The sequence below is a fragment of the Schistocerca gregaria genome, chromosome 3, assembly GCF_023897955.1.
Source record: "Schistocerca gregaria isolate iqSchGreg1 chromosome 3, iqSchGreg1.2, whole genome shotgun sequence".
NCBI lineage: Eukaryota > Metazoa > Arthropoda > Insecta > Orthoptera > Acrididae > Schistocerca > Schistocerca gregaria.
The window spans coordinates 246,749,806-246,775,653 of NC_064922.1; the positions used below are offsets into that span (position 1 = coordinate 246,749,806).

General features: G+C 43.2%; 2 protein-coding genes across 3 annotated transcripts in view; one reads left to right on the forward strand and one right to left on the reverse strand.

Moving 5' to 3' along the window:
* LOC126354414 (calcium uptake protein 3, mitochondrial-like) overlaps positions 1 to 25,848 on the reverse strand; it is a 492,488-nt gene that overhangs the window by 190,711 nt on the left and 275,929 nt on the right. The window contains exon 1 of one of the 2 annotated variants that reach the window (XM_050004034.1): positions 10,263 to 10,627. The exons of the other annotated variant lie outside the window; for it this stretch is intronic. The gene's annotated coding sequence lies outside the window, so the exon portion shown is untranslated. Of the gene's footprint in view, positions 1 to 10,262; positions 10,628 to 25,848 lie in introns of those variants that run through there. 2 annotated transcript variants of the gene reach the window in all.
* Positions 1 to 25,848, forward strand: part of LOC126355325 (GTP-binding protein Rhes) — a 494,539-nt gene that overhangs the window by 44,075 nt on the left and 424,616 nt on the right. The gene's annotated exons all lie outside the window — the stretch shown is intronic.

The window sequence follows — 25,848 nt, forward strand, 5'->3', positions numbered from 1 at the left end:
TGTGGAAACCTTTGTAGAGACATGCGGAAAGGAAATAACGAATATACCATTGAAAGAAACACGTTTTGATTTCCATAAAATAATGTAACATTTGTTAATTGCGTACAATGTTCACGTTCCAGGATACAAACTCTTGCTCAATGTGACGACCATCTGCATCCACAACAGCCTGGAACCGCACGAGGGATAGCATTTCACAATTGCTTGCAACACTTTTCGAACGGTTGACCATGAAATGTTCAGCTGCAGTCACGCAGCTCGTGGAAGATTGCACACTGCGCCCAGCATTCGCAACCATGGCAAAAGAAAGTTCTTGAACAATCTGCGGTACAATTGGCCGTCGGCCTCTTCCAGGAGCCATTCCCCAAGCCCCTGAGCGGAAAAAGGAGCTCTCCGTAATCCTTTAATACGTCGATACTCGCGAAGAGAAGCAGTACTGTCGCTGTTGTTTTCATAAAACGGCTTTATGAGTGAATCCCTGACCAGCTTGTCCAGACCCATGTTGACTATCTGTAACTTAATGCACGCTGCTTGTATTTCGACCCTACATCGCCGTACCAGTACCGGAGCCTCATGGCAAGTCATCGTAAACCCTGCAGCACACAGTCTGGACACCATTCCTATAAAGTTGGGCACGTTTATGGTAAATCGTCTGCCGTCTACACTCGCTCAAGTAGCGGAAGTTAAATTCTAGCCGCATTGTATTTTTAACACTATCAAAGCAGTATTATGTATCGATTAATGACGTATAATAGAGACATGCGGACAAAGGGATTCGAGAGTGAAAGAGCGTTGATTCCCCTTCGTTGTAAGGAGCGGAACGAAAAAGTTATGCGGAGGTTGCTAAAACTTTAAGATCAGCTAAATGGGTCTTCTGGAAGCTCGTAACAGCTGAATTCTGTAGTGACCACACTCCCAAACATCTCCTCTATGCAGCCTAAGCGGCATTTCAGCTTTAGGCCGATTCACACGGTGCGCAACGTCACGTCAACGTCAGTTTGCCTGCCGGCCGGGGTCACAGGTTGGCGAACTGCTTACGATCAGTTGTTACTTTTCTGAATGTTCTTCGGCTGCTCGCATGGCACGAGTTTGATTCTGCTAGCAGTGTTCTCTACATCGAAAATATCTACTCAGTTTTGAGTTATAAAATGTTTTTATATAAACATGAACGACGAGAAGTTAAACGAACTTGTTCGCCAAAATGTGCAGTTGTATGACATAAGCTGCAAAAAATACAGCGACACTTTCTTTAAAGAAGAAATATGGAAGAAAACTGGATTGGTTAATGGTCGCCCAGGTAAATAACTGTATGAATATTGTAGGCCTACTGCAGATTATATTTATTTTGTATGTAATGTATTTAGATGTATAATATCGCACCTGCATCTATTTATATATGTATGTACTCTCGATTAGGAGGTGCAAACGCTCAGCGGAGGTTAGAGCCTTCCTGCTTTCCAATTTCACAATTATTCTCAAGTCGTGAGAGTTTATTTCGACCATGTTTATATGTAATACTTAACATTCCGAAGCAAATATGAGTATTCTACGCCACATAGTCATTTTGGCTAGTAGTTTACTTATGTATAGTATTTACATACTTTCTGGTACTGAGTCTCACACAACATTTCGTATGGATACAGCTTATTTAAGTACAACTGCAGTAAAAAGTTCGATGTTCCACATTCATGTACAGTGTGCAGGTGGTTCTCTGCAGTGCCAAAGTTTATGCAGGACGAACTGTAGCAGATTTAGATATACATAACAAAGGGCCATAAATTGTGCATGTTTAGCCTATAGATCAATTTGTTGATAGTGTGCAGTTTTATAATAAATAGTCTGTTCTTTAAATATGTAAAGGTACAGAACAGGAGCCCTCAAAGGAATTGGTAAAGCTGAAGCATCAGACTCACCTTAAACAAACCATTGTTTGCACAGCGCATGTTTGTGTCTGCTTTCTTGATGCTGCTGCTTATCAAAGACAACAAATTAAAAAATTGCTGTCTCGACATTCGTAAATATTTATAAAATGACGTCTCCTTCTCCCAGCTCTATACAATGTGTGGCATTCGCCTTCACACAGTCTCTTCAAAATCATTTTCTTCACCCACGTTCGTTTTGATTGCGTTGCCAATTTCCGCTCTCTTACATCATCTAAAGCAATTGCAATCTTAGCAAGTTCATCAAGACTAAATATAATGTCCGCCATCCGCTCTCGTGAACACTTCTGCGAGTTTCCAATAACGCGCCAAAACGTGGCTGAAGTTTTGCCGTCGCTTGACGTTCCGTCCAGTGTGAATGCAAGTGGATTTTTACAGTGTGTGACGTCACTGACATTGACTTGACGTTGCCCACCGTGTGAATCTAGCTTTAAAGCTTGCAAGTTCCTGTCTGAGAAACATCATTAGGTTGGAGTAATGTTCAACTAAATTAACGTGAGCAAGCTAACGGATGACGGAGATACTGTGGGTCTCAGTTTTGACAGCATCGACGAACCTGTATATCCGCGTTATCAGCGTTTGCACGACAGTTAAGTGAAGAGTTAATAGTTTACGGCCTATGCTTTCTTCGCGGGATCTGGTACAATGTTTCCGCTTCACCGATCAGACGTTGCACCCCGCTGACTAGTTTCTGGGTACCCTGGTACTAAACCAACAGTGTCACATTGTGCACGAGACACTGGTCCTCAAATAGTTTAGTTTCTGCAAACAATAAAAAGACACCTCAAACTAAACAAGGGGATGGTTCGATGAAGGGAACTGTACTCATATTAAATGGTGTATGGGCCGTTTATTTGAATATATATCAATAAAATCCATATACAGCGTTTTTTTAAGTATATGGGAGACTTAAAAGACAAATTTAGATATCGCGCGTTTGAAACTCCGAAGCTAATAACTTAGTTTCTCTCTTCTTTTTTTGAGCCATGCTTTACTCCATCACTTATTCCTCCTCGAAACATAAGCACCGGTTTCTGTCTTTTTCTACGTCTGCATTCCGACTTCGTTTCCATCTCTAACATGATAGCTGCATTTTTGACTTAAGAATAGTTGACAAAACCACCACTTACGAAGAGCTGCCACTTACACATACGCTGAGACACAAGAAGTAATGAAGGAAATTCATACAGAATACTATTGTTCAATCCCTGAACGCTGCAGACCGACTTCTGCACTACAATACATCTCTGGCATTAGCCGACTCCACACGACGCAGCACACTGTTGCAAATCGTGGGATTTCTGCCTCGTGTTTTGACGGTGTATGTGATCACGGGGAAGCAAACAAAAAATACGCTTCCTGTAAGTATCCAGCGGTCTTTATCGACCCGCTTTTGGCTCGTCCTCCAATCTCGCTACGTAGCTCTGTTTGCATTAAAGGAGGTTTACTATCATTTGGTTCAAAAAATCGATTTTTTAAAAATTGCCTTTTTGGATCCATAAAAGTGTTTAGAATCCATTCCTGAAACGGGTTTCCCGAATACGGAACGGAAATGTTTGTTACTCGCCGTTGAACAAAAAATTCACCTGCCTGAAATCGGCCTTTTTCACGCACCAGTTTTTTCTTTCGGAGGACGAGTTATTGTACCGGTGCTTGGGACGAGACACACAAAATTCAGATGAAATTTTGAACGCGTGTGTTTGGAAGTTAGCCCCCAACCACTTGCATTTTGGTGCGAAGACTGTCGAGATTGCCACTTTCCTGGCAGTGAGCAGCTTCAGCGAGGGGTATTCAGCAATTCTGAGGACCAGAACAACAATGGACGTCACCCTGGGACTCTATTCGACGCAGTTAGCCAAATATTCGGACGACCATCGCATTCAAGCGGCCGAAAACCGCTCGTCATCGGCCGTACGAGCGACTCTGGAGCAGCGCAGGATGGCCCAGACCGAGCAGAACGCCCTCTATGAGGAAGAGGAAGGACTAGTTTATGGACCCGGAATAGCAGATGGAACGAAAGTTGCGTAATACTGCATTTATATGTAGTCAAAACTTCTAAAGCGTTCTTCTCGAAATGACTTTTTATCGCGCGGTATGATAACTTCAAATCTACTGAACCGATTGGCATGATTCTTTGTTTCCGACGAAGCTAAATAAATATTGTAGGAGTTGTACCACTTTTATTACGATCCATCAACAATAAATATTTTTACTTGCCAACGAAGTCGAAAAATCGATGAAAAAACCCTATTTTATTCAAATGGCAACCATTTTGTTTGCTATGGTCCAAATACCTCAAGTGAGGTACAACTCCTAAAGTATCTTGTATACTTCTCTACCGTCAACTCAATTCTTATTTCAGACGAGACGGCTGACCTGTGACATACCGCGCGTGGAGATCTACATCGAAATTTTGTATCGTTCCGACGGCACTTCCGCCATTGCTCTTCGACATTTCCGGCCGAAAAAAAATCCAGTTTATACAGGAAATATCAATAAACATTCTGACCAAATTTGACATTGTATCTGTAACACATCCCGAGAAAAAATTCGTAAAAACGTGCTTTAATCGGACCAAAGATAGTAAACCTTCCCTTAAGCTATTCAAGCAGATCACCATGAAGTCACATTTTAATGAAAATAACTATATTCTCAACAAAGGACGATACTGAGATCTCTGCAAGTCCGTCTTCATACAGATGGCTGAGGGGCTTTGGTTATTCAATATAAAATGTCGAATCAAAAACACCTTTAGCCGTCTATACTTCCAATTTCATTTTCCTTATGCGACCAGTTACGGTGCTCCAGTACGCCACCTTCAGTTCCCCGAACTGACGTTTAGGACGAATCCAACCTCATCTGCAATCAAAATAGGGGCAGCATTTAGTAACTGGTATCAGCAGACTTCGTTCAATAACGCGATACCTTCGTTTATGCAAAAATTCGTGAAAATTGCATTTAATTTTGCCTTATGACTAAATCGATGTTTTTATTGAAGTTCGCATTAATATGCGCAGGACACGGCCAAAGAAATAAGTTATTTTACTTTATCGGTAAAAGTTTAAGAGAGGGTCTTCCACGCTTCAACAGTCGAGTATATGTTCGTAATGCCTATAGCTTGAAATAACAGCAAGTTATGATGATGAAATCCTGTTTCGTTTAGGATGACTTAACGATTTTAATCGCCGGGAAGTATTACGTATTTAGTTAACAACTTAATAGGTGCTACGGCGCAACTGAACCTACGTCGGAGAGAAACACTGTTGACAGGGGCAAAAACGCACCAACTCGCAAAATAGCTTTTTATTGTATATTTGGATTCCACGCCAAAAGTAAGTACAGTTTACTCAAACCATTGTGTCGCATTTTTGGTAGATGGCACTGCAATAGAAAAATATCAAATGTGCCTATTTTTACAGTTAAACAACGCATTTGGCTGTACTTTTCATTTACGATGTAAATGTAAAAATGGTGCGAGTAAACCGTACGTAATTTTTGGCTTGGAATCCGAATATGCAATAAAAATGGAGAATCGGGGGGGGGGGGGGGGGGAGGGGGGGGTGACGGAGTGGTTAAGATTTGGGCATTTGTCCCCTTCCTTAACATTAACTTTTCACCTAGAACTTTTTTTTTGTCCGATGCGTCGTTTTCGAGATGTTTAGTGGTCTCAAGTTGACACACAATTTATATACATGGTATCCCAGTGGAAATGATCAGTGCCCAGGAAAGTGACAGGAACGATCAAATGGCTCTCAGCACTGTGGGACTTAACATCTGAGGTCATCATCTCCTAGACTTAGAATTACAGTACTTAAATCCAACTAACCTAAGAACATCACACACATCCATGCCCGAGGCAGGATTCGAACCTTCGACCTTGGCGGTCACGCGGTTCCAGACTGAAGCGCCTAGAATTGCTCGGCCAGGAACGACCATTCGAAGCAAAAACATCAAGTGAACATGGGCTCTAAAATGCATTTCTTAAGAGCTATGAGTAACAGTTGATCTTTGCTAATATGAAACACGACTCTTTTCACTGAACAAGAGCTCATTGGTCTTAAGGCGAGCGTGTCAGAGCCAATGTTTGCTAGATGTTTTTGTCTGGAATGATCATTCCTGTCATATCCCAATATATTGATTATTCCTCCTGGGCCACCCTGTTTACACCATATTACTCTGCAGGTAATAAGCAGAACATAATGAAAAATGAAACTAACACCTTCCAAGGTAACAGGCTACGCTACAGATCAGTGTGTCCCCGAAACTGCGGTTCCCCTTTGATACGAAACCGTTAGTATCTTATACTGTTTCAACACAAGTGCTGCAAAAATGCTGTTTACGTGGACAAACTCAGATAGGCAGAGAAAGCAGAAAATGAAAGGCCTTCCTTACAATGCAAATATTTCCTATCATTCTGTCGCACAACCAAGATCAGTATATCTCGTAAAATTATTAATTTTGAAGGAAATACCGCCCACGAAATACGGTTAGTACGTTAACAGCTGTTCATTCGCCTCCAACTGGAGAAAGAGGGGCATTGCCACCAGCTAAACTGTACGTGAACAAGCACAGTGTGTGGAAGGCTCTTAAGTTTAGTCACTTAATCCACTATGTTACAACATGCTATCCATTCAAAAGAATGGACAATTACTCTGATCGACAGGCAAGTTGAAATGAATGGAAACGATTATGTTTTAAGTAACTTGGCTCATAACAGAGCTTAGAATAGGCTCTCTCGACGAAGCCATGAGTTCAGGTTTGACACATTGTGTCACAGACGCGCTAGAGACGACATATCTACAGGTGAGGCTATTTTATTTCACGTTGGTGGATCTAGACTACCTAAAATGCTAGAAAGTATTTTTGATGGTGCTTAACAGGACGGTGACAGTCCTTGCCTTGATAAACAGGAAGGCTGGGAGATAAAGTCACTTCCTGGTTCCGCAACCAGCCAGTAGCAGAGACTATGTTGCTCCCATGTGCACGTTAAATTGGTTACAGCCGGTTGTTAACACGTGGCGCTGAGCCGGGCTAGTGAATGGAAGTTATTACGGAACGGGGTTACGAGCCTGCCCACACCTGTGAACGTTAAGTGATCGTAAAGCTAATCCACGGGTAAGGTAATGCTACCGTACCGAACTATAAAGCCAATAGACCTTCAATAGCAGTCTAGTACAGTCATATCGCTTTAGGAGGTTGTGGGCGAACTTCAGCTGTTAATGGAAGAAAGTAATGTAGCCGCACCAGGCCACTGACTTCTGACATCTCTCTTAGTACTTGTTTCATGGTTGATGCTCCGCAATACAGTCGATTTACTGTTGTAGTCTTTGTTCTTGCAACACATTTTCGTTGTCTACGTCGTCGTCTGCGGTCGGTAGAGACGAAATTACGTTCCACATATCAACCGAGTCTACGACTCAAACAAATGCCCTTAAACTTTTAAAGTTTGGTTAAAAGGACTGAGTTTCATCTTAGAAGCAGATAATAAATCGCTTCAGCTGTAAATATTTTTATTCATTCATTCATGATCGGTTTTGGGAGGACATGAAAGTTGGCTTATAATCGCCTTAAGCCGGCCGTGATTGAACCATTTAGAACTGAACTATTTACAACTGAAGTGGCTTGTTACCTGTTTCTTACCTGTTTAAACTGGAAAAACATTTTTGAACTCTTAAACGAATTCAGTTTACCACCTATGCACTTCGAATCATTGCAGATCTTTGGAGGGGGGCGGGGGGTTAAGTCATAAGAAAACATATTTTGCTTATTTTCATTCAGTTACGCATGGAATAATATTCTGGGTTGCCAACTCTAAGAAAGAAAGTTTTCATTGTCTGGAAATGTGTTGTAAGAATAATATGTGCTCATCTACGATCGTCTTTTGGATATCTGTTTATGAAGTTAGGCATTTTGAGGGTTAACGGAAACGTCCGATTCCAACCATCTGCTTTGACCAATGACGTCACCAATATGGCGGAAACTACCATTCACAACTCCCATACGGCGACTATGACGTCATTACGTAAACACAAAAATAGATCTAAAAACCATCACACACATTCCTCCAAAAATATAATGAAACTAACGGGACAAACTAAAAATAAACACACGCCACAAAACCAAACGACAAAAACAATAAAATAAAACGACCACAACCTTGCCAAAATCAACTAAACAATATCCACTGGAATCTAACATTTCCCTTGACCTATATCCTTACGACATCTCCACTTATAGCCGTCCCTGATCCGAGACGCCGGAACTTACCTAAGCCTCATTTCTTCACGACTTCAGGCAACAGGACGAATAGCTGAAGAAATTTTATTAGAGACAACGCCCTGTCCCCCATCATCGCCAACAACTGAAAACTGTTGACCTTGGCAGTCCTATCCATACCTACCGAAGACATAAACAAAGCGATTTACCAAAATTCACTCACGACGAACAGAAAAAAACTACAATACGTAGGCAGAATGAAACCAAAACCGTAAACTCAAAGAAAAGTATTTCGCTGAAAGTACAGTCACAACCGATACCACACACGTGCAATGCTACCACGCAAATGAACCCCATACCCCACATAGTATGGTAACCATAAACACACCACGAGAGAGAACCACCGACCGCAACAGTACGCTACCTATAAACACGCCACACAAGCAAACTAAACCAAAAATATCACCTAACACACAACACATAAACACTCCACCAGAGAGCACCACCGATCACATCAAAAGGACACCTACAAACAGGCCACACTCACAAAGTAAACTCCACGTCGTCGTGACATCACACACCACAACAGCCTTACGTCACGGGTCAAAGCCGGACTCTTCGGTTGAATAAGACTAACAGACCTCTGTCTGCACTGCAAATAAGTATGGCACCACCACTGATGATGTCGTATTCACATTCGGTGGCTTTGCCAAATCACAACCAGACTGTCACCTGTCAATCTAACCTAGACCTCACTCCACAACTACACTGCAAAAAAATAATATAGAGGAAAAATAAATATAGTCAGTCTTCTGCTACTTAGGGGAAACCTGTTCCCTCATGACGTTTGCTGTAAGTAACCGACTACAGTTCGAGAGTAACAACAATATGAACCATAAGCTAGAGAAAAACAGGTTGCTATATGGACCACAAGCTGACAATACAAAAGAGAGAGAATTATTACTACTGTTGTGACATCATATTCATTTAGCGCGCCATTTCAAAACGAAACTCATCTTACATCCTAATCTAAACCTTGGGCTGCGTTTCGGGTCAGTATTACTACTACTTACATTTCCAAAAAGTAATAAAGAAGCAAAACAAATATTTTATCTGTTGTATTTGTGTTTGCACCCTACGATGTTACACATCATTACGTCTTAAGTTAAAGTCAGCGTGCACGTCCACTCACGCTTTCGATACCGCATCGTCAAATCACAATCAAACTGTCACCTACCATCCTAACGTAGGCCTCTGTCTGCACTGTAATAATTATACCACCACAAGTATGAAGTCGTATTCACATTCGATGGCTTTGCCAAATCACAACTAGACTGCCGCCTTTCAATCTAACGTAGACCTCAGGCCACAAATAAACTGCAAAAATTAATATAGAGGCAAACCAAATGTTGTCAGTCTTCTGCTATCTTCCTTTTTGTACACGTCACAACTTCATCACGTCACGGGTCAAAGCCAATGTTCTTTATCGGTAGGTTGAACCCACTCCTTTCAGCTATAGAATATCGACCAGATTACACTGCACAAACAACAATAGATCGACGCAGAGGAGTAGTTTATTTTTATATTTGGGAGCTATCATCGGTTCACAGACGCGAGCCGCGAAGCAAAATGTGGATATACAGGAATGTTCAATAGGATCGACGGCTTTAACCTGTGACACAGAAAACATGCGACAAACGCCGTAAGCAAAATGGCGACTATAAAGTATCTTACTGTTGATGTTTCAAACGGGCTAAGCTACAGATCAGTCAGTCACCACAACCAGGTTTTTCGTATGACAATCTTTGGCTTCGCCAGTCTACCACCAAACTGCCACTTTCCAACCTCACCAGTACCTCGGGCTAACCTTCAGCTCAATCTCTCGCCATAACCAGATTTTTCTCTTTTTTTGCTTTGATATTCATTTGACTTCCCCAACTAACAACAATGTATGCACCAAAACGTGACGTGACAGTAGTCATTAACATAATGTCACTGGTCAACGCCGACAACTCGTATGGAACATTCCTCTTCACCCCAAATTATCAGCAGTTAGTGGGAGGATTAAGTTTACTTTCATCAGCAGCTGAGTATGTAATTATTTACCTTTGTACGTCGTGTATACCGACGTTGTCCCTCAGTGGCGGTTGTAGTTCCAGCTGCTGCTGAAGAGCACAGATTCCTAACAGCCTGGCACCTACTACACCACTGGCGGGTTCTGCGCTGCACACCGCATGCGGTATGTATCCGACGCTCGCTTCCGCCTCGGTGCAAACAGCGCTAACGAGTTCACACAGGGGGCCGACCCGCACGCCCGCCCTCTCTCCAGGTAAACACAGACACTCGCACACACCCGCCGCCACGCGCACAGACACTTGTTGCGAGTCGGAGTCAGCGACCAGCAGCTGGCGACCGCGCCGCAACGCAGCAACTAGCGGCCGGCGACAACCTCGCGCGCGCCTTGACGCAATCCGTTCGGGAAGCCTGCCGGCTGTGCGGTTTATCAGCCAAGGCCGCACACGCGGCAGTTACGACACGCGCAGCGGTCCAATGGGGCCGCGGCGCGCGAGTTCGAGGCAAGGGCGTCTGCACGACCTCGCCAACTGCGATGCTACGCGCGGCCGGTCCGGCAGGATGCGGCGATAAGCGCGCGATCCAGAACGCCGTGTACGGGGAAGCGGCCCGCTTTCAAGAACCACTCCCTCTTAAGCCCTCTCACCTTAACATGACTATTCATTCACCGAGAGCTGCGGCGAAAGAGTTTCACGTGACTGACTTCGACCTGGGCAAGTGAAAGCAGTGGTGTCTAAAATCCTTCGTGCACACTGTGCAGTTGGCCGCCGGCCTGACGTCACAGAGAATCGTGCGTTGCTCGTGAGAAAAACCCTGTGTACGAACTTTGGCTACAGTGCAATCTACATCTACATCCATACTCCGCAAGCCTCCTGACGGTGTGTGGCGGAGGGTACTTTGAGTACCTCTATCTGTTCTCCCTTCTATTCCAGTCTCGTTCGTGGAAAGAAAGATTGTCGGTATGCCTCTGTGTGGGCTCTAGTCTCTCTGATTTTATCCTCATGGTCTCTTCGCGAGATATACGTAGGAGGGAGCAATATACTGCTTGACTCCTCGGTGCCGGCCAGACGGTTCTAGGCGCTACAGTCTGGAACCGCGCGACAGCTACGGTTGCAGGTTCGAATCCTGCCTCGGGCATGGATGTGTGTGATGTCCTTAGGTTAGTTAGGTTTAAGTAGTTCTAAGTTCTAGGCGACTGATGACCTCAGAAGTTAAGTGGCGTAGTGCTCAGAGCCATTTGAACCATTTTGAACTCCTCGCTGAAGATATGTTCTCGAAACTTCAAAAAAGGCCCGTACCTAGCTACTGGGCGTCTCTCCTGCAGAGTGTTCCACTGGAGTTGATCTATCATCTCCGTAACGCTTTCGCGATTACTAAATGATCCTGTAACGAAGCGCGCTGCTCTCTGTTGGATCTTCTCTATCTCTTCTATCAACCCTATCTGGTACGGATCCTACACTGCTGAGCAGTATTCAAGCAGTGGGCGAACAAGCGTACTGTAACCTACTTCCTTTGTTTTCGGATTGCATTTCCTTAGGATTCCTCCAATCTGCTTCACTACGATCAACTTTATATGATCATTCCATTTTAAATCACTCCTAATGCGTACTCCCAGATAATATATGGACTTAACTGCTTCTAGTTGTTGACCCGCTATATTGTAGCTAAATGATAAGGGATCTTTCTTTCTATGTATTCGCAGCACATTACACTTTTCTACATTGAGATTCAATTGTCATTCCCTGCACCATGCGTCAATTAGTTGCAGATCCTTCATTTCAGTGCAATTTTCCATTGTTACAACCTCTCGATATACTACAGCATCATGTGCAAAAAGCCTCAGTGAACATCCGATGTCATCCACCAGGTCATTTATGTATAATGTGAATAGCAACGGTCCTACGACACTCCCCTGCGGCACACCTGAAATCACTCTTACTCGGAAGACTTCTCTCCACTGAGTCCACTGACAATGACATGCTGCGTTCTGTTATCTAGGAACTCTTAAATCCAATCACACAATTGGTCTGATAGTCCATATGCTCTTACTTTGTTCATTAAATGAAAGAAAGCGTAAAAAACCGACTGACCAAGTAGTAGATTCAAACACAAACATTTCTAACAACAACTCCACTTACAATAATGTTAAAGGGAAGATAAAACTAACCTTATAAAAACTATACTCTGCCCGAACAGACAATGAAGGCCTAACGGTACCGACCGGTCGACGTGTCATCCTCAGCCCAAAGTCCTCACTGTATGCGGATATGGAGGGGCATGTTGTCAGCACACCGCTCTCCCGGCCGTATATCAGTTTACGAAACTGCATTCTCTCCTCCATAATGAGGTCTAATTTCCACATTTGATTTTCAGCTATTTCCACAAGATGGAGGACACGTGTGTTTGAGTCTTCCACAGTCAATGTTCTTACTGCTTCTTCTGGTAGTTCTTTAACCTCCTACATTTTGTGTGTCCTGTTTTCTGCTGCAACACTTCAACATTGCCGTTGATTGTGGTCCAAACTAACTCGACAGCATCTAATTCGCAGTGAAACGAAGGAATCTCGAAGAACAGTGTTCCGTGTATTTTTAGCCATTTCATCTACCGCATATTCTTTGTCTGCCACCTTGTTTCCTTTAATGATTTCTATTAGTACTTCCTTCATCATGTCTTCAAAAGCGATAGTTTTAGCCATTCCGACGTATCTTGCTTATTGGAATGTGTATCAGGAACTTTTACTTTTCGACGAGAATAGCACGGCACGTTATCAAGAAAAAACTGCGTTTTCCTGGAGCCGAGGAAGAACATCTTGAAACCACTTCTCGAACGCATCGGCGCACATCTCTTCATAATAATGTCCCCTCTTCTTGGATTCGAAGCTTCTCAACAGCATTCGACGAATCCTGCGTTGTTCCCATTGCGTGTCATAATCAGGCGTTCTCCTTTACCCGGTGGGCCCTTGTTTCCCCTGGCTAAGCAAAACAAAAACGCTTGTTTAGAGAATTTTATGGCGTTATGTACACATACGTTACTTCTTGTATGTGTGCATTCAACCATGTTTCGTCCAAATAGTAAATGGATCTTTTTTTATCTCTCAACAATTTAATGGTTCGTACATAAAACAGCGTCCATAAAATGATGTCAAAGCTGTCTTTTAGCAAGCTATCGCGTCCACGCCGAACATTTTAGATTCATTTCTTTTAACAATTCAGTATATCGATATAATGAGCAACCAGTTTTATGCAAGTGGTTGCTGATTATTTAGGTGTATATACAGCTACAGTTGCTACAGATAGGTAAATATTTCTTTTAATAACTTGTAAAATGTAGTTCTTCGAAAACTGCCCAGATCTGCATCTACGTTCAGGGCAGCAAGCACTTTGTCAATTGTTGGCAATTCGTTAAGGAAAAAATATGTACTTTCCTTCGCATCGTACTTCTACGAAGCGTGTGTATTTCATTAGCATCGTTGTGTGTGTGTGTGTGTGTGTGTGTGTGTGTGTGTGTGTGTGTGTGTGTGAGCGCGCGCCGTTTTGTGATACCTTCTTTACTTCTTTTTTTCGTGTTTTGAATTACGTACACTGCAAATAAATAGAAGTAATGTTCAGTACATTTTATTTATTAATATTTTTCATAAATGGCATTTAAAGGAAAACAAAAGGAAAATACACGAGAACTTCGTATATAAAATCAAATACTTTTTTTTTTATTTTACAGTTAGTGCCTATGCCCGTGCGGCGTGATATTCATCGTGAAAATAGAGGAATAATTAATTTGCTCGGCATCTGGCACACGTTACAAATGGTACATTCTTACAATTATATGGTTGTTTTAAAAAATCAACTTTATTTACATTCATAAGCAATCGCACAGCTTGGCAGCATACCAAGCGTAACACCCCTCGCCGCCAAATATTAGCGAGGATAGCTGGTGTTGTACAGTGGATGTATTTTGATGCAGTCTTCCCGGAATGTGATTCCTTTCTCTCTCTCTCAGCGAGATAAGAGCAGTATTCTTTCCCCTCCGACAGTCGCGGCCGGGATGCTACGCTAACATTAATTGCTCATGTATCGTCAGATCCCCGCCAAAAATGCTATTTTTTGCAAACTTACATATCATGAGGGAGTAATGTGTTTCCAGCAGGACCAGTCTCCTATACACGATGGTGGAGGAGTGGTCTGCAAAACAGAATGAAATATCTCTTCTCGATTGGCCTCCTGAAACCATTTGTGTGGGCAGAAGTAAAACGGACCATGCGAGAAAACTGATCCCGCGCCTGTTATGACCTTTGGAAATGGAAAATGAGTGGACATGTCGAATGCAGTCAGTGACTGAAATTGAAGGCCTTTGGACGGGATCTTATGCTTGCTGCCGACCGCTGCATCGAGAACCAGCGCCACCTGAAATACAGATATTTAGAAAAATCGGCGGTGGCTGAGCATAGCCTGCTTAACAAGTACAAGATTTTATTAGAAGAAACGAGAGTAATAGCCCACGCATCGAATTACTGGGACTCTGTGATCCGGGAAGCAGTCGAAATTAGACTTAGCGATAATAACTTTAACAGAGACAACGGCTATGCACTTAGCAACACTTGGAAGAGTGCACTGGATAAAGAAAAAGCGCAGAGAAAAACTTCCCGCACTTTACCTCCTTATTCAAGGGATGGCGCTGCAAGCAACGCGGGATAGAAACTACATCTATGGAAGTAGAGGGCACCACTTCACTACGCGCCAAATCGCTGTTGCTATGACGTATTCCAGCCAATCAGAAGCCTTCCTTTGCGTATAAAAGTGGTAGCCTCGCTAGTTCACGACAGTCACTTTTAGCCCTGACCACGACCATGGAGGTAGTGGTCGAAAGTTTGGAGTTTTATCCTGAATTGACGCGGCATGTACACCGAGAGACTTTTATTCAACATGCTGTGTGATTTTGAGGGCCGAAAATGCGAGTACCTACCGATCTTAATAAGAACAGTGAGCTGTGAACCGTGGAGCAAATTAAAGTAGTAATGCAAAACGAGGTGTGCTAACAAGGGGACCACGCCTACTCGTCCAAATTGATGGGAGATGCATGGCTCGGGCAGAAATGAAAGTGACGGAAGTGGAAGCTCATATTGGGCCATACGAGTTTCCACTTCCATCACTTTCATTGCTGGCCGAGCCGTGGACCTCCCATCAATTTGGACAAGAAGGCGCGGAATCTTTATCACATGTAATTGCTGAAAACCATCGCAGGGACACCCATCGTTCTGCATTTTGGGTACCACGTGAAGAAGGGCTGCCGAGTTGCTACTTGAAGAGCGGCAAATAACTTCAGCTAAAATGCTACGAAACTTGATAATTTGTAACTTATGGTGTGTTAAACGTCGAGGGCAAGCATAATTTGGCGGACTTGGGGTAGAGAGGATATGATGAACTGTCGGGTGTTTGACAAGTGCTAACGTTATTGATTGCTTCGTAATCTCCTGGAAATCTTTTAGTAGTCGTTTATATTTCGTGTTCCCAGCGTTCACTCTGACTGTCGTGGTAGTAGTGTAGTTCACCTTACCTTATTCAGCCATGTTCGTTGTTGCGTCGCTTAATCGCTGCAGAGATCGTAGAACGCCAGGAAGTCTGCTCCTAGTATGGGGTCTATACATTAACCACAGTAGACATCCACTCAAAGGTACGACGCAGTGGTAAAGTGCCGTATCCGAATGTAATCTTTGTATCATTTGCAGCACACAGGAAAGCATCGTAGCGGCTGCGACGTGCTAACTTGGTTGCCGAGGTGAACGTGATTGTAGCAGCTACAGTATCAGCATCACGATTCGCTATACACTGTGGTATACGCTTCCGTGCGTCTTCACCCAAATTTTCTGTGGTACGAGCATATGTTGTGTGTCGCTGGCGAATGATTTCGACTACTTGATCGTCGACGTGTGCGTTCCTTTTTGTGTGATTTTTTTTTTTTAAGCGCGGCCATTTGTATTGTAAGTTCATATAGTTTGAATCTGTCGTGACGACAAAGTCGCTGAGGTAGTGTTATCTTGCGCAAAAGCCATCGTCGCGACACTTGTCTGATATATTTCCGCTATCGCCTGTTCACGCTAATGCCTTCAAATCTCCGGGACATCCGCCGATAGCCGGGATAGTCATATATAGCGTAATACATCGTCACTGACTGTATTATTTGCAAGAGTACGCACGCGTCGAACCAGTAGCTACGGAGTTCTGTCGCCTGATTTCTTTGTTCTTAAAAGTGTTCTTAAAAGCTTTTCCAGACGTTTAGTTTCGGACTGCGAAAGTCGCATAATCAAAGCATTCTTTATAGCAGCACATTGTTCGGTTTCCGGAAGCGTAGCGAGAATGCCTTGGACTTCTGCGGCAAGATCTTCCATTAACGCAGCTACCACGTAACCATATTTCATCTGCCGTAATATGTGCTAAGATGAAATGGCTCTCCAATTGAGCGAACCAAAACAAGGGCTACGTCGGCAAATCATAACCCTGATAACTCCATTACTTGATACTGGCTCGGTAAGCACTGGCAAGTAATTCACCTCTGTGCTGAATGAAACACCGACGCGGCTGGCGCGGTAATAAGAGTCGTAGTTTTGGCGCGTAACGTCGAAGCCGGCGCGGAAATCCTGTTATGCGTGATCACGGCCGGCAGCACCAGTTATATGTGGTTAATTCGAGAAAAATTGATTTCCACGTATAAATTAATTACACAGAAGTATGTTGTTAGCATGAGATTCAGTGTCATGAGACAAAACACGGAATAACTATATAATCAAAACAAAGAATAAACACACTGGCCGCCCTCGATGGCCGAGCGGTTCTAGGCGCTTCAATCTGGAACCGCGCGACCGCTACGGTCGCAGGTTCGAATCCTGCCTCAGGCATGGATGTGTGTTAAGTCCTTAGGTTAGTTAGGTTTACGTAGTTCTAAGTTCTAGGGGACTGGTGACCTGAGATGTTCAGTCCCATAGTGCTCAGAGCCATTTGAACCATTTTTTGAAACACAATGTGGTACGGAACCATGGAACTCTCGAACAGTCTACACCATTGTACCGCGGAATGTATATAATGGGAATCACTATAAACGTTTTATTAAACGAAGACTAATGTTAACTGACAAATAATAGTCTGAAAGACCTTTCAAGTCCAAACAAAGATGTACAATTTACTACAGGTTTTCGTAACTGCGGTAAATTTCAAGCAAATTGTTTTAGATACGCTACAACTATATAGTTTACAAAGAGAAATAAATACAATTTTTAAAGAGAATTACTTGAGTGTCAAAGACATATATTGTGATTGTATTATAGATATTACAAATCTAATTGCACTTTGCAAAAAGAAAAAAAAATGTAAAAGAAGTCAGAGTTATTACCATAAAAGAAAAATAAAAGAAGTCCAGTGTTTGTAGTAAAATATATCGCTGACTTGGATTGTGGCTTAATTGCTGTGAGGCTACGATAATTTTACAGAACAAAAGAACGCATTTTCGCTGGAGGGAATATTATTGATAAAAAGTTTACCTAAGTAGTTTTTGCTACTGATACTGACTTGATACCGTTGAGAGAATGGTTTTACTGTTAATATGCACTCTCATGTTAATTTTTAACAGGCCTAGTCTGAACAGATTTGCGATAATAAACTGGTACAAGTCTGCGATATAAATAATCGTATACTCGTAGCTCGTGCTGAGAGATAACAGTAAGTCTTAAAATCATTTAAGTTACTTACCACGGCTAAAGAAACTCCATTACGCCTGTGGAAGAGTTGTTAAGCTGATAAAATCGGTTAACTGAATTTACGTCAAAAGAAAGCTAACTGTGATGACCTTTGAGTACGATTAACATTTTTAAAAAATTTACTTCTTTTAAGTCATCCGTTAAGAACTAAGGAACTTTTGCGAGAATCTAGTAAGTTAGATGCGTGAAGGCTCGAACTGCTTCTACATACACTAAACGTTTTGTGCTGGAAAAGCTGTATTCAGATGCGATGGGAAACAGGGACCAGTTAAACTAGAGGTCAACGTTAACAGGTATGTCAAGTGTCGACCACATAGTGACATTCAAACTTACCGTACTCGTCTAGAAGGTGTTACGAGAATTAAACTGTCAGTCGCACTTGTTTATGAAGTGGCGCAGTGCATCGTCTACATGGCTAATAACCGGTGAGTGAGTAATTGTTGGATTAGAGGCGCTTCAGGTCTGTCGCTGAGTGAAGTCCTCACCTAGGGCTGGTTCAGGCAGCGATGATGCGAAGTTGTTTCGGCTGTGCGAGACGGCGGCTGCAAGCAGACTGCAAACGTCAGACATCACGGAGCAGGCTGGGAACGTGCGCAGACCCTGGCGGCGAGTTGTCTGAGTTTGCGGCGGACGTGCTGGGTGAGAGCGGAGGAAGTTGGCTGCCCGAGTGAACTGCTCTCTGACGCACGCATAGGGAGGAATCTCTTACGTTAAAATCGGCTTTGTTATATGGATTCTCCACAACAATTGTGATGACAGCTGCATTATACTCATTTAAAAATACAATGTAAGACAAAAAATACAAAACAATACGACGCATCACGAAGAAATTATCCGAACGGGACCGAACAAAAGATTACAATATCAGAAAAAGTGTATGTTTTATTCAAGAGAAAGAGCTTCAAAAATTGTGGGAGTCGATAACGCCCAGATCCTCCTCAGACCATTATGAAATCAGTTATTCGCCTTGGAATTGATTAACAGAGTTTTTGAATGTCGTCCTGAGGGATACTGTGCCAAATCCTGTCCAACTGGCGCGTTAGCTCGTCAAAATGCTGAGCGATGTGTCTTGTCCATAAAACTTCAGACGTTGATAATTGGAGAGAGATCCGGCGACCTTACAGGCCAAGGTAGGGTTTGGCCAACACGAAGACAAGAAGTAGCTCTGGTTTTGCGCGCCGCGGAATTTGAATCCCCGCCAGACGTCATGGTCGCCGAAGACCCCTAGAGGTTTCTGCACCGCCGTGCCGTAAGCTGTAAGCGCCTGCGTCTCTCTCAGCCAGCGAGTGTAATCGTTTAGATGATTAGATTACATTAGCTTTTCGTTCCATAGATCCGTGCTGAGGAGATCCTTGTGGATGTGGAACATGTCAATTTTTTAAAGCTGGAATAACGATACTAATTGTATGAGTATATACAACACATCATTTGTTTCTATTAAAAAAATTCGTCAATGGAATAAAAGGAGTTGGCCACTAGTAAGTCTTTCAGACTCCTTTTAAACTGATCTTTATTTGTAACTAAATTTTTTTATGTGTGTTGGCAAATTATTGAAGATAAGTGTTCCTGAGTAGTGGATCCCTTTTTGAACTAAAGTAAGTGCTTTTAAGCCCTTGTGCAGATCATTTTTGTTCCTGGTATCGTATGTATGAACTGAGCTGTTTGTTGGAAAAAGAGATATATTATTTAGGACAAATTTCATTAAGGAGTAAATATACTGAGAGGCAGTAGTCAGTATACCCAATTGTTTGAAGAGGTTTCTACAGGACGTCCGTGAATTTACTCCAAAAATAATACGTATTACACGCTTTTGGACTCTGAAAACTTTTGGTTGACTAGTAGAGTTACCCCAAAATAATATACCATATGACATTAGGGAATGAAAGTAGGCAAAGTATGCAAGCTTTTTCATTTTTATGTCGCCTATGTCTGCTAACACTCGGATTGCAAATACAGATTTCTTAAGGCGCTTCTGTAGTTCTGTGGTGTGCTCCTGCCAACTGAATTTATTATAAAGTTGTAATCCCAGGAATTTAAGACTGCCAACCTCTTCTATCTGCTCTTCTTCATACTTTATGCATATGCCGCGTTGAAACCTCTTACAGGAGTCTTCACATATCGCCTCGGCAACAGACAGCGTGTTTTCCGTTCTTTGTTTTCATTACTAGTGGGTCTTGAATTCGTGTGGATGTGTCTGTCACTTCGTTGCTTCTTGCAACATTTCCATCGTCCGTCGTTGTTTCGTGTCCGTCCGTTCCGTTCCGTTCGTTCGTTCGTTCGCGGGCCTCTCCCCGTTTGGTCCCCCCGCCCTTTCTCGGCCACCCCGTGACCGTTCCGGTCGCGGTAACGACAGGTTATAACAGTAGCCGTCTGCGGGTGGGCATATTGTTGCTGAAATGTAAGCCCCGGATGCATTGCCATGAAGAGCAACAAAACGTGACGTGTAGTATCGTCACGTACCGGTGTGCTATAATGGTGCCGTCAATGATAACCAAAGGTGTCCTGGTATGAAAGAAATGGCACCCGGGTTGTCGGGCCGTACCGTGGGCGATTGTCACATTGGTATCCATTGCTGTCCACAATGTCACCAGACATGTCATCGGCCTGAAATCTTATTGACTGAAGTAGAATCGTCTTGAGTCGTGAGTTCCCGTTCGAAATGAGCCCTGATGACCAGTGGGGAGCCGGCCGCGGTGGCCGAGCGGATCTAGGCCCTTCAGTCCAGAACCGCGCTGCTGCCACGATGGAAAGTTCGAATCCTGCCTCGGTCATGGATGTATGTGGCGTCCTTAAGTTAGTTAGGTTTAAGTAGTTCTAAGTTTAGGGGGCTGATGACCTCGGATGTTAAGTCCCATAGTGCTTAGAGCCATTTGAACCATTTGAACCAGGGGAGACGTTTCTGGAGATGTCGCGGACAGCGGTGGTATACTAAAACGGCCCGAGAACCAGGACTGATGGTCTGGGGTGACAATTGTTTTCATTCTAGGGTTCCTTTGACTGTCATACTTGGCACTCTGCAGCACAGCGGTACGTCGACGATATTCTACGCCCCATTTTGTTGCTCTTCATGGCAAGCCGGCCATGTCTAAAATTCCAGCAAGATAATGCCCAACCACAGGGTTGTAGCCTATCCCCGACGTTATTTAATCTGTATATTGAGCAAGCAGTAGAGGAAACAAAAGAAAAATTCGGAATAGGAATTAAAATCCATGGAGAAGAAATAAAAACTTTGAGGTTCGCCGATGACATTGTACTTCTGTCAGAGACAGCAAAGGACCTGGAAGAGCAGTTGAATGGAATGGACAGTGTCTTGAAAGGAGGATATAAGATGAACATCAACAAAAGCAAAACAAGTATGATGGAGTGTAGTCGAATTAAATCGGGTGATGCTGAGGGAATCAGGTTAGGAAATGAGACGCTTACAGTAGTAAATGAGTTTTGCTATTTGGGGAGCAAAATAAATGATGATGGTCGAAGTAGAGAGGATATAAAATGTAGACTGGCAATGGCAAGGAGAGCGTTTCTGAAGAAGAGAAATACGTTAACTTCGAGTATATATTTAAGTGTCAGAAAGTCGTTTCTGAAAGTATTTGTATTGAGTGTAGCCATGTATGAAAGTGAAACGAGGACGATAAATAGTTTGGACAAGAAGAGAATAGAAGCTTTCGAAACGTGGTTCTACAGAAGAATGCTGAAGATTAGGTGTGTAGATAACATAACTAATGAGGTGGTATTGAATAGAATTGGGGAGAAGAGAAATTTGTGGCACAACTTGACTAGCAGAAGGGATCGGTGGGTAGGACATTTTTGAAGCATCAAGGGATCATCAATTTAGTATTGGAGGGCAGCGTGGAGGGTAAGAATCGTAGAGGGAAAACAAGAGATGAATACACTAAACAGATTCAGACGGATGTAGGTTGCAGTAGGTACTGGGAGATGAAGAAGCTTGCACGGGATAGAGTACCATGGAGAGCGGCATCAAACCAGTCTCTGGACTGGAGACCTCAATAACAACAATGCCCAACCGCACACAACGAGCGCGTCTGCTGCTTGTCTTCGTTCTCACCAAACCCAGCAAGGTCGCCGGATCTCTACGCGACAGAGAACATTATCCATAGGTCTCTCCAATCATCTCGGGATATCGACGATCTAAGGCGGCAGTTGGACAGAATTTGGCACGATAGCCAACAGGACGACGTTGGACAACTCTATCAACCAAAGCGAAGCCGAGTAACTGCTTGCGTAAGGGTCAGAGGCGGACCAACAGGTTACCGACTTGCTAAATTTGTGAAACACTTTCTCTTGAATAAATATACTTGTAATTATTTGTGTTTCTGTAGAAGTACATCACATCTATACCAATTCGAACCAGCCACATAGAAAAAGGATATTACTGAGGTAATTACGTGTTTCTGCAATATTATTTCGCTCTATCTGTACAAACGCAGTAAGATAAAAAACTTCTATATATCTACATCTACGTTATTACTCTGCTATTCACAATAAAGTGCCCGGCAGAGGGTTCAATGAACAATTTGCGAGCTGTCTCTCTACCGTTCCACTCTCGAACGGCACGCGGGAAAAACGAGCACTTAAATTTTTCTGTGTGACCCCTGATTTCTCTTATTTTATCGTGATGATCATTTCTCCCTATGTAGGTGGGTGCCAACAGAATGTATTCGCAATCGGAGGAGAAAATTGGTGATTGAAATTTCATGAGAAGATACCGTCGCAACGAAAAACGCCTTTGTTTTAATGACTGCCACTCCAATTCATGTATCATGTCTGTGACACTGTCTCCCCTATTTGGCGATAATACAAAACAAGCTGCCCTTCTTTGTACTTTATCGATGTCATCTATCGGTACCACCTGTTGCGAATCCCTCACGGCACAGCAGTACTATAGAGTGGGGCGGACAAGCGTGGAGTAAGCAGTCTCTTTAGCAGACCTGTTGCACCTTCTAAGTGTTCTGCCAATGAATCGCAGTCTTTGGTTTGCTCTACCCACAACATTATCTATGTGATCGTTCCAATTTAGGTTATTTGTAATTGTAATCCCTAAGTATTTAGCTGAATTTACAGCCTTCAGATTTCTGTGACTTATCGCGTAATTGAAATTTAGCTGATTTCTTTTAGTAGTCATGTGAATAACTTCGCACTTTTCCTTATTCTAGGTCAACTGTCACTTTTCGCACCATACAGATATCTTATCTAAATCATTTTGTAAGTCGTTTTGATCATCTGAAGACTTTACAAGACGGTAAATGACAGCATAATCTCCAAACAATCTAAGACGGCAACTCATGTTGTTTCCTATGTCGTTAATATAGATCAGGAACAATAGAGGGCCTTGGGGAACGTCCGCTAAAAAAAGTCATGTACTATATAATAAGCTATGGAACTTTTACAGACGAAAATAGGTAGTAAGTTATTAGGCTTCTTTTAACCTAACCTCCTTTACTTTCTGTCACTACCATATCTATATGGTTGACAGGCGAATATAGGGTAATTCGTAAGTACCTCTGAGGTTTCGAACGAGTCTCCTTACTTTTTCTGGTCGTATCTCGTATCTTTCAGTATAGGGTTATTAGTCTGGATTTGCCAGTAGTGGTAGTGGGTGGCTAGATACCCTTCCTGTCACCACTCCTTCCACCCTCTCTCCCCACCCCTCCGCACCCCCACACGAAACAGAAATCGTACACCCGATCTGCTTACCTCTAGTGCTGACCCACGTGCGAGTGTGTTCGATACGGTAGTGACTCGTGTAGCCGAGGCGGGATGCGTGTACACGCCCGATATCCGCATAGTCTGATGTGCTAAACCGTCTAGAAATCACATACAAGCTGAACAGCACACCAGGTCTAGTCGTTAATCCGCAAAGCGGATTCCATTCGATGCTGGCACGTCTCCCTGAATTACCGAAGCGGCATGCTGGTGAACTAGGCTATGCGGACGGGTTTCGGTTTCAGAAGAGGCCTGCGCAGGAAGTGCAAAGCACACTGAAAAAAGACACATATCAGTAGATAGAACGTCTCTGCAACTTTAGATTCGTAATATGCACCGTGGAGTAGTTGGCCTGCGGGGCATGTGTTTCAGAATATGTAGACACATCACCCGACATACTGTGTTCATAACATGAATAAACTGATGAGATTTTCACTCTGCAGCTGAGTGTGCGCTTATATGAAACTTCCTGGCAGATTAAAACTGTGCGCCGGACCGAGACTCGAACTCGGGACCTTTGCCTTTCGCGGCAAGTGCTCTACCAACTGAGCTACCCAAGCACGAGTCACGCCCCGCCCTAACAGTTGGTTAGTAGAGCACTTGCCCGCGAAAGGCAAAGGTCCCGAGTTCGAATCTCGTCCGGCACACAGTTTTAATCTGCCAGAAAGTTTCATATCAGCGCACACTCCGCTGCAGAGTGAAAATCTCATTCTGGAAACATCCCCCAGGTTGTGGCTAAGCCATGTCTTTGCAATATCCTTTCTTTCAGGAGTGCTAGTTCTGCAAGGTTCGCAGGCGAGCTTCTGTAAAGTTTGGAAGGTAGGAGACGAGGTACTGGCAGAAGTAAGGCTATGAGGAGGGGGCGTGAGTCGTGCTTGGGTAGCTCAGTTGGTAGAGCACTTGCCGGCGGAAGGCAAAGGTCCCGAGTTCGAGTTTCGAGACTTTCTCAACGGTGTCTCCATCAAGCTCCACTCACAGGCACCGCCGACGTGAAATTATAATTACAATCAACTTCACCCAAATCTCATTTAGAACCAATTGTGTACTACCCATTTTAAACACAGGCAAGAACATCTTAAATCTGTCACTCCTGCCAACGAGTGCAGTTGTTACAGTGGATCGCAGCTTTACAGACAAGTAGCATTACCGTAAGACATGGCTACAAGTGGAGGCCCGTAGTAACATCCTTAGGAAGATATTTAGTAGTTTATGGGGCCCTCAACGAACTTTAAAAACAACAAAATGTTCAGTGTCCTAATCGATCTTCCTACACCAAAGAAGTCGACAGGACAGAATAGGCACATCCAGACTTACTGCCCCTAGTTCGCAGCTTACACTACTTTCCAAGACTGAGGTCCAGGAAGAACAAAAATTGCGATTTCCAATGGTCACAAGCAACTGCGAATACAGAAAAGCGTGGACTACTTGTTCATCTGCCGGCTCTATTTCAAGCATCTTCAGCTGCTCTTAAGAGTTTCCGCTTTTCGTGATACATGGTGTGAATCTTCTGTTCCTCAGTACCCAAATTATCTGTGCCCTTTTGTTAACTTTCTTCATGTTTTCAGTAAGTTTTTCGTTTCCTTGTGTTGTTATAATGACAAGAATAAGTAAAACACACACTCATCTCTTACTTATTGTGGACAAACTGTTCTGCACGCCTTCCACGTTTGTATTCACTCGGTCCATACCTTTCTGGTTGGTTCGTATTTTCCTAGCGTTGCATTTTTTTCACAAACAATAGTGTAAAAAGATACATTCGCACTGAGACGAAGAGATCATTGCGTCGAATGTCACGTGAACTGCAATAGTCACTGTGGAACGTCCAGTTAGAAGGTGACTGAAGCCGTTCAAATGTCAACTGCTATAATTGAATGACGTCCACTTAATCAAATTCTCCGAGTTTCTGCGTCAGTTGCAGTAAGTACCAATTACAGCTAGTGCATAAGAACTTATTTTTCGTAACAAAAGGTGTTCAGGTGAATCTAAAACACCAGGGGAGAACTTATAAAGCTGACTCAGTTTTACACTCACACAGATTTTCCACGACTACCTGGATTCCGACATGTCGGTTTATAGATTTTTGTAGCTCGCTTGTTTACCGCATCATACGAATAGAAAAAAGTCACTAAAAGAAAAGACACTGGGCTTAGT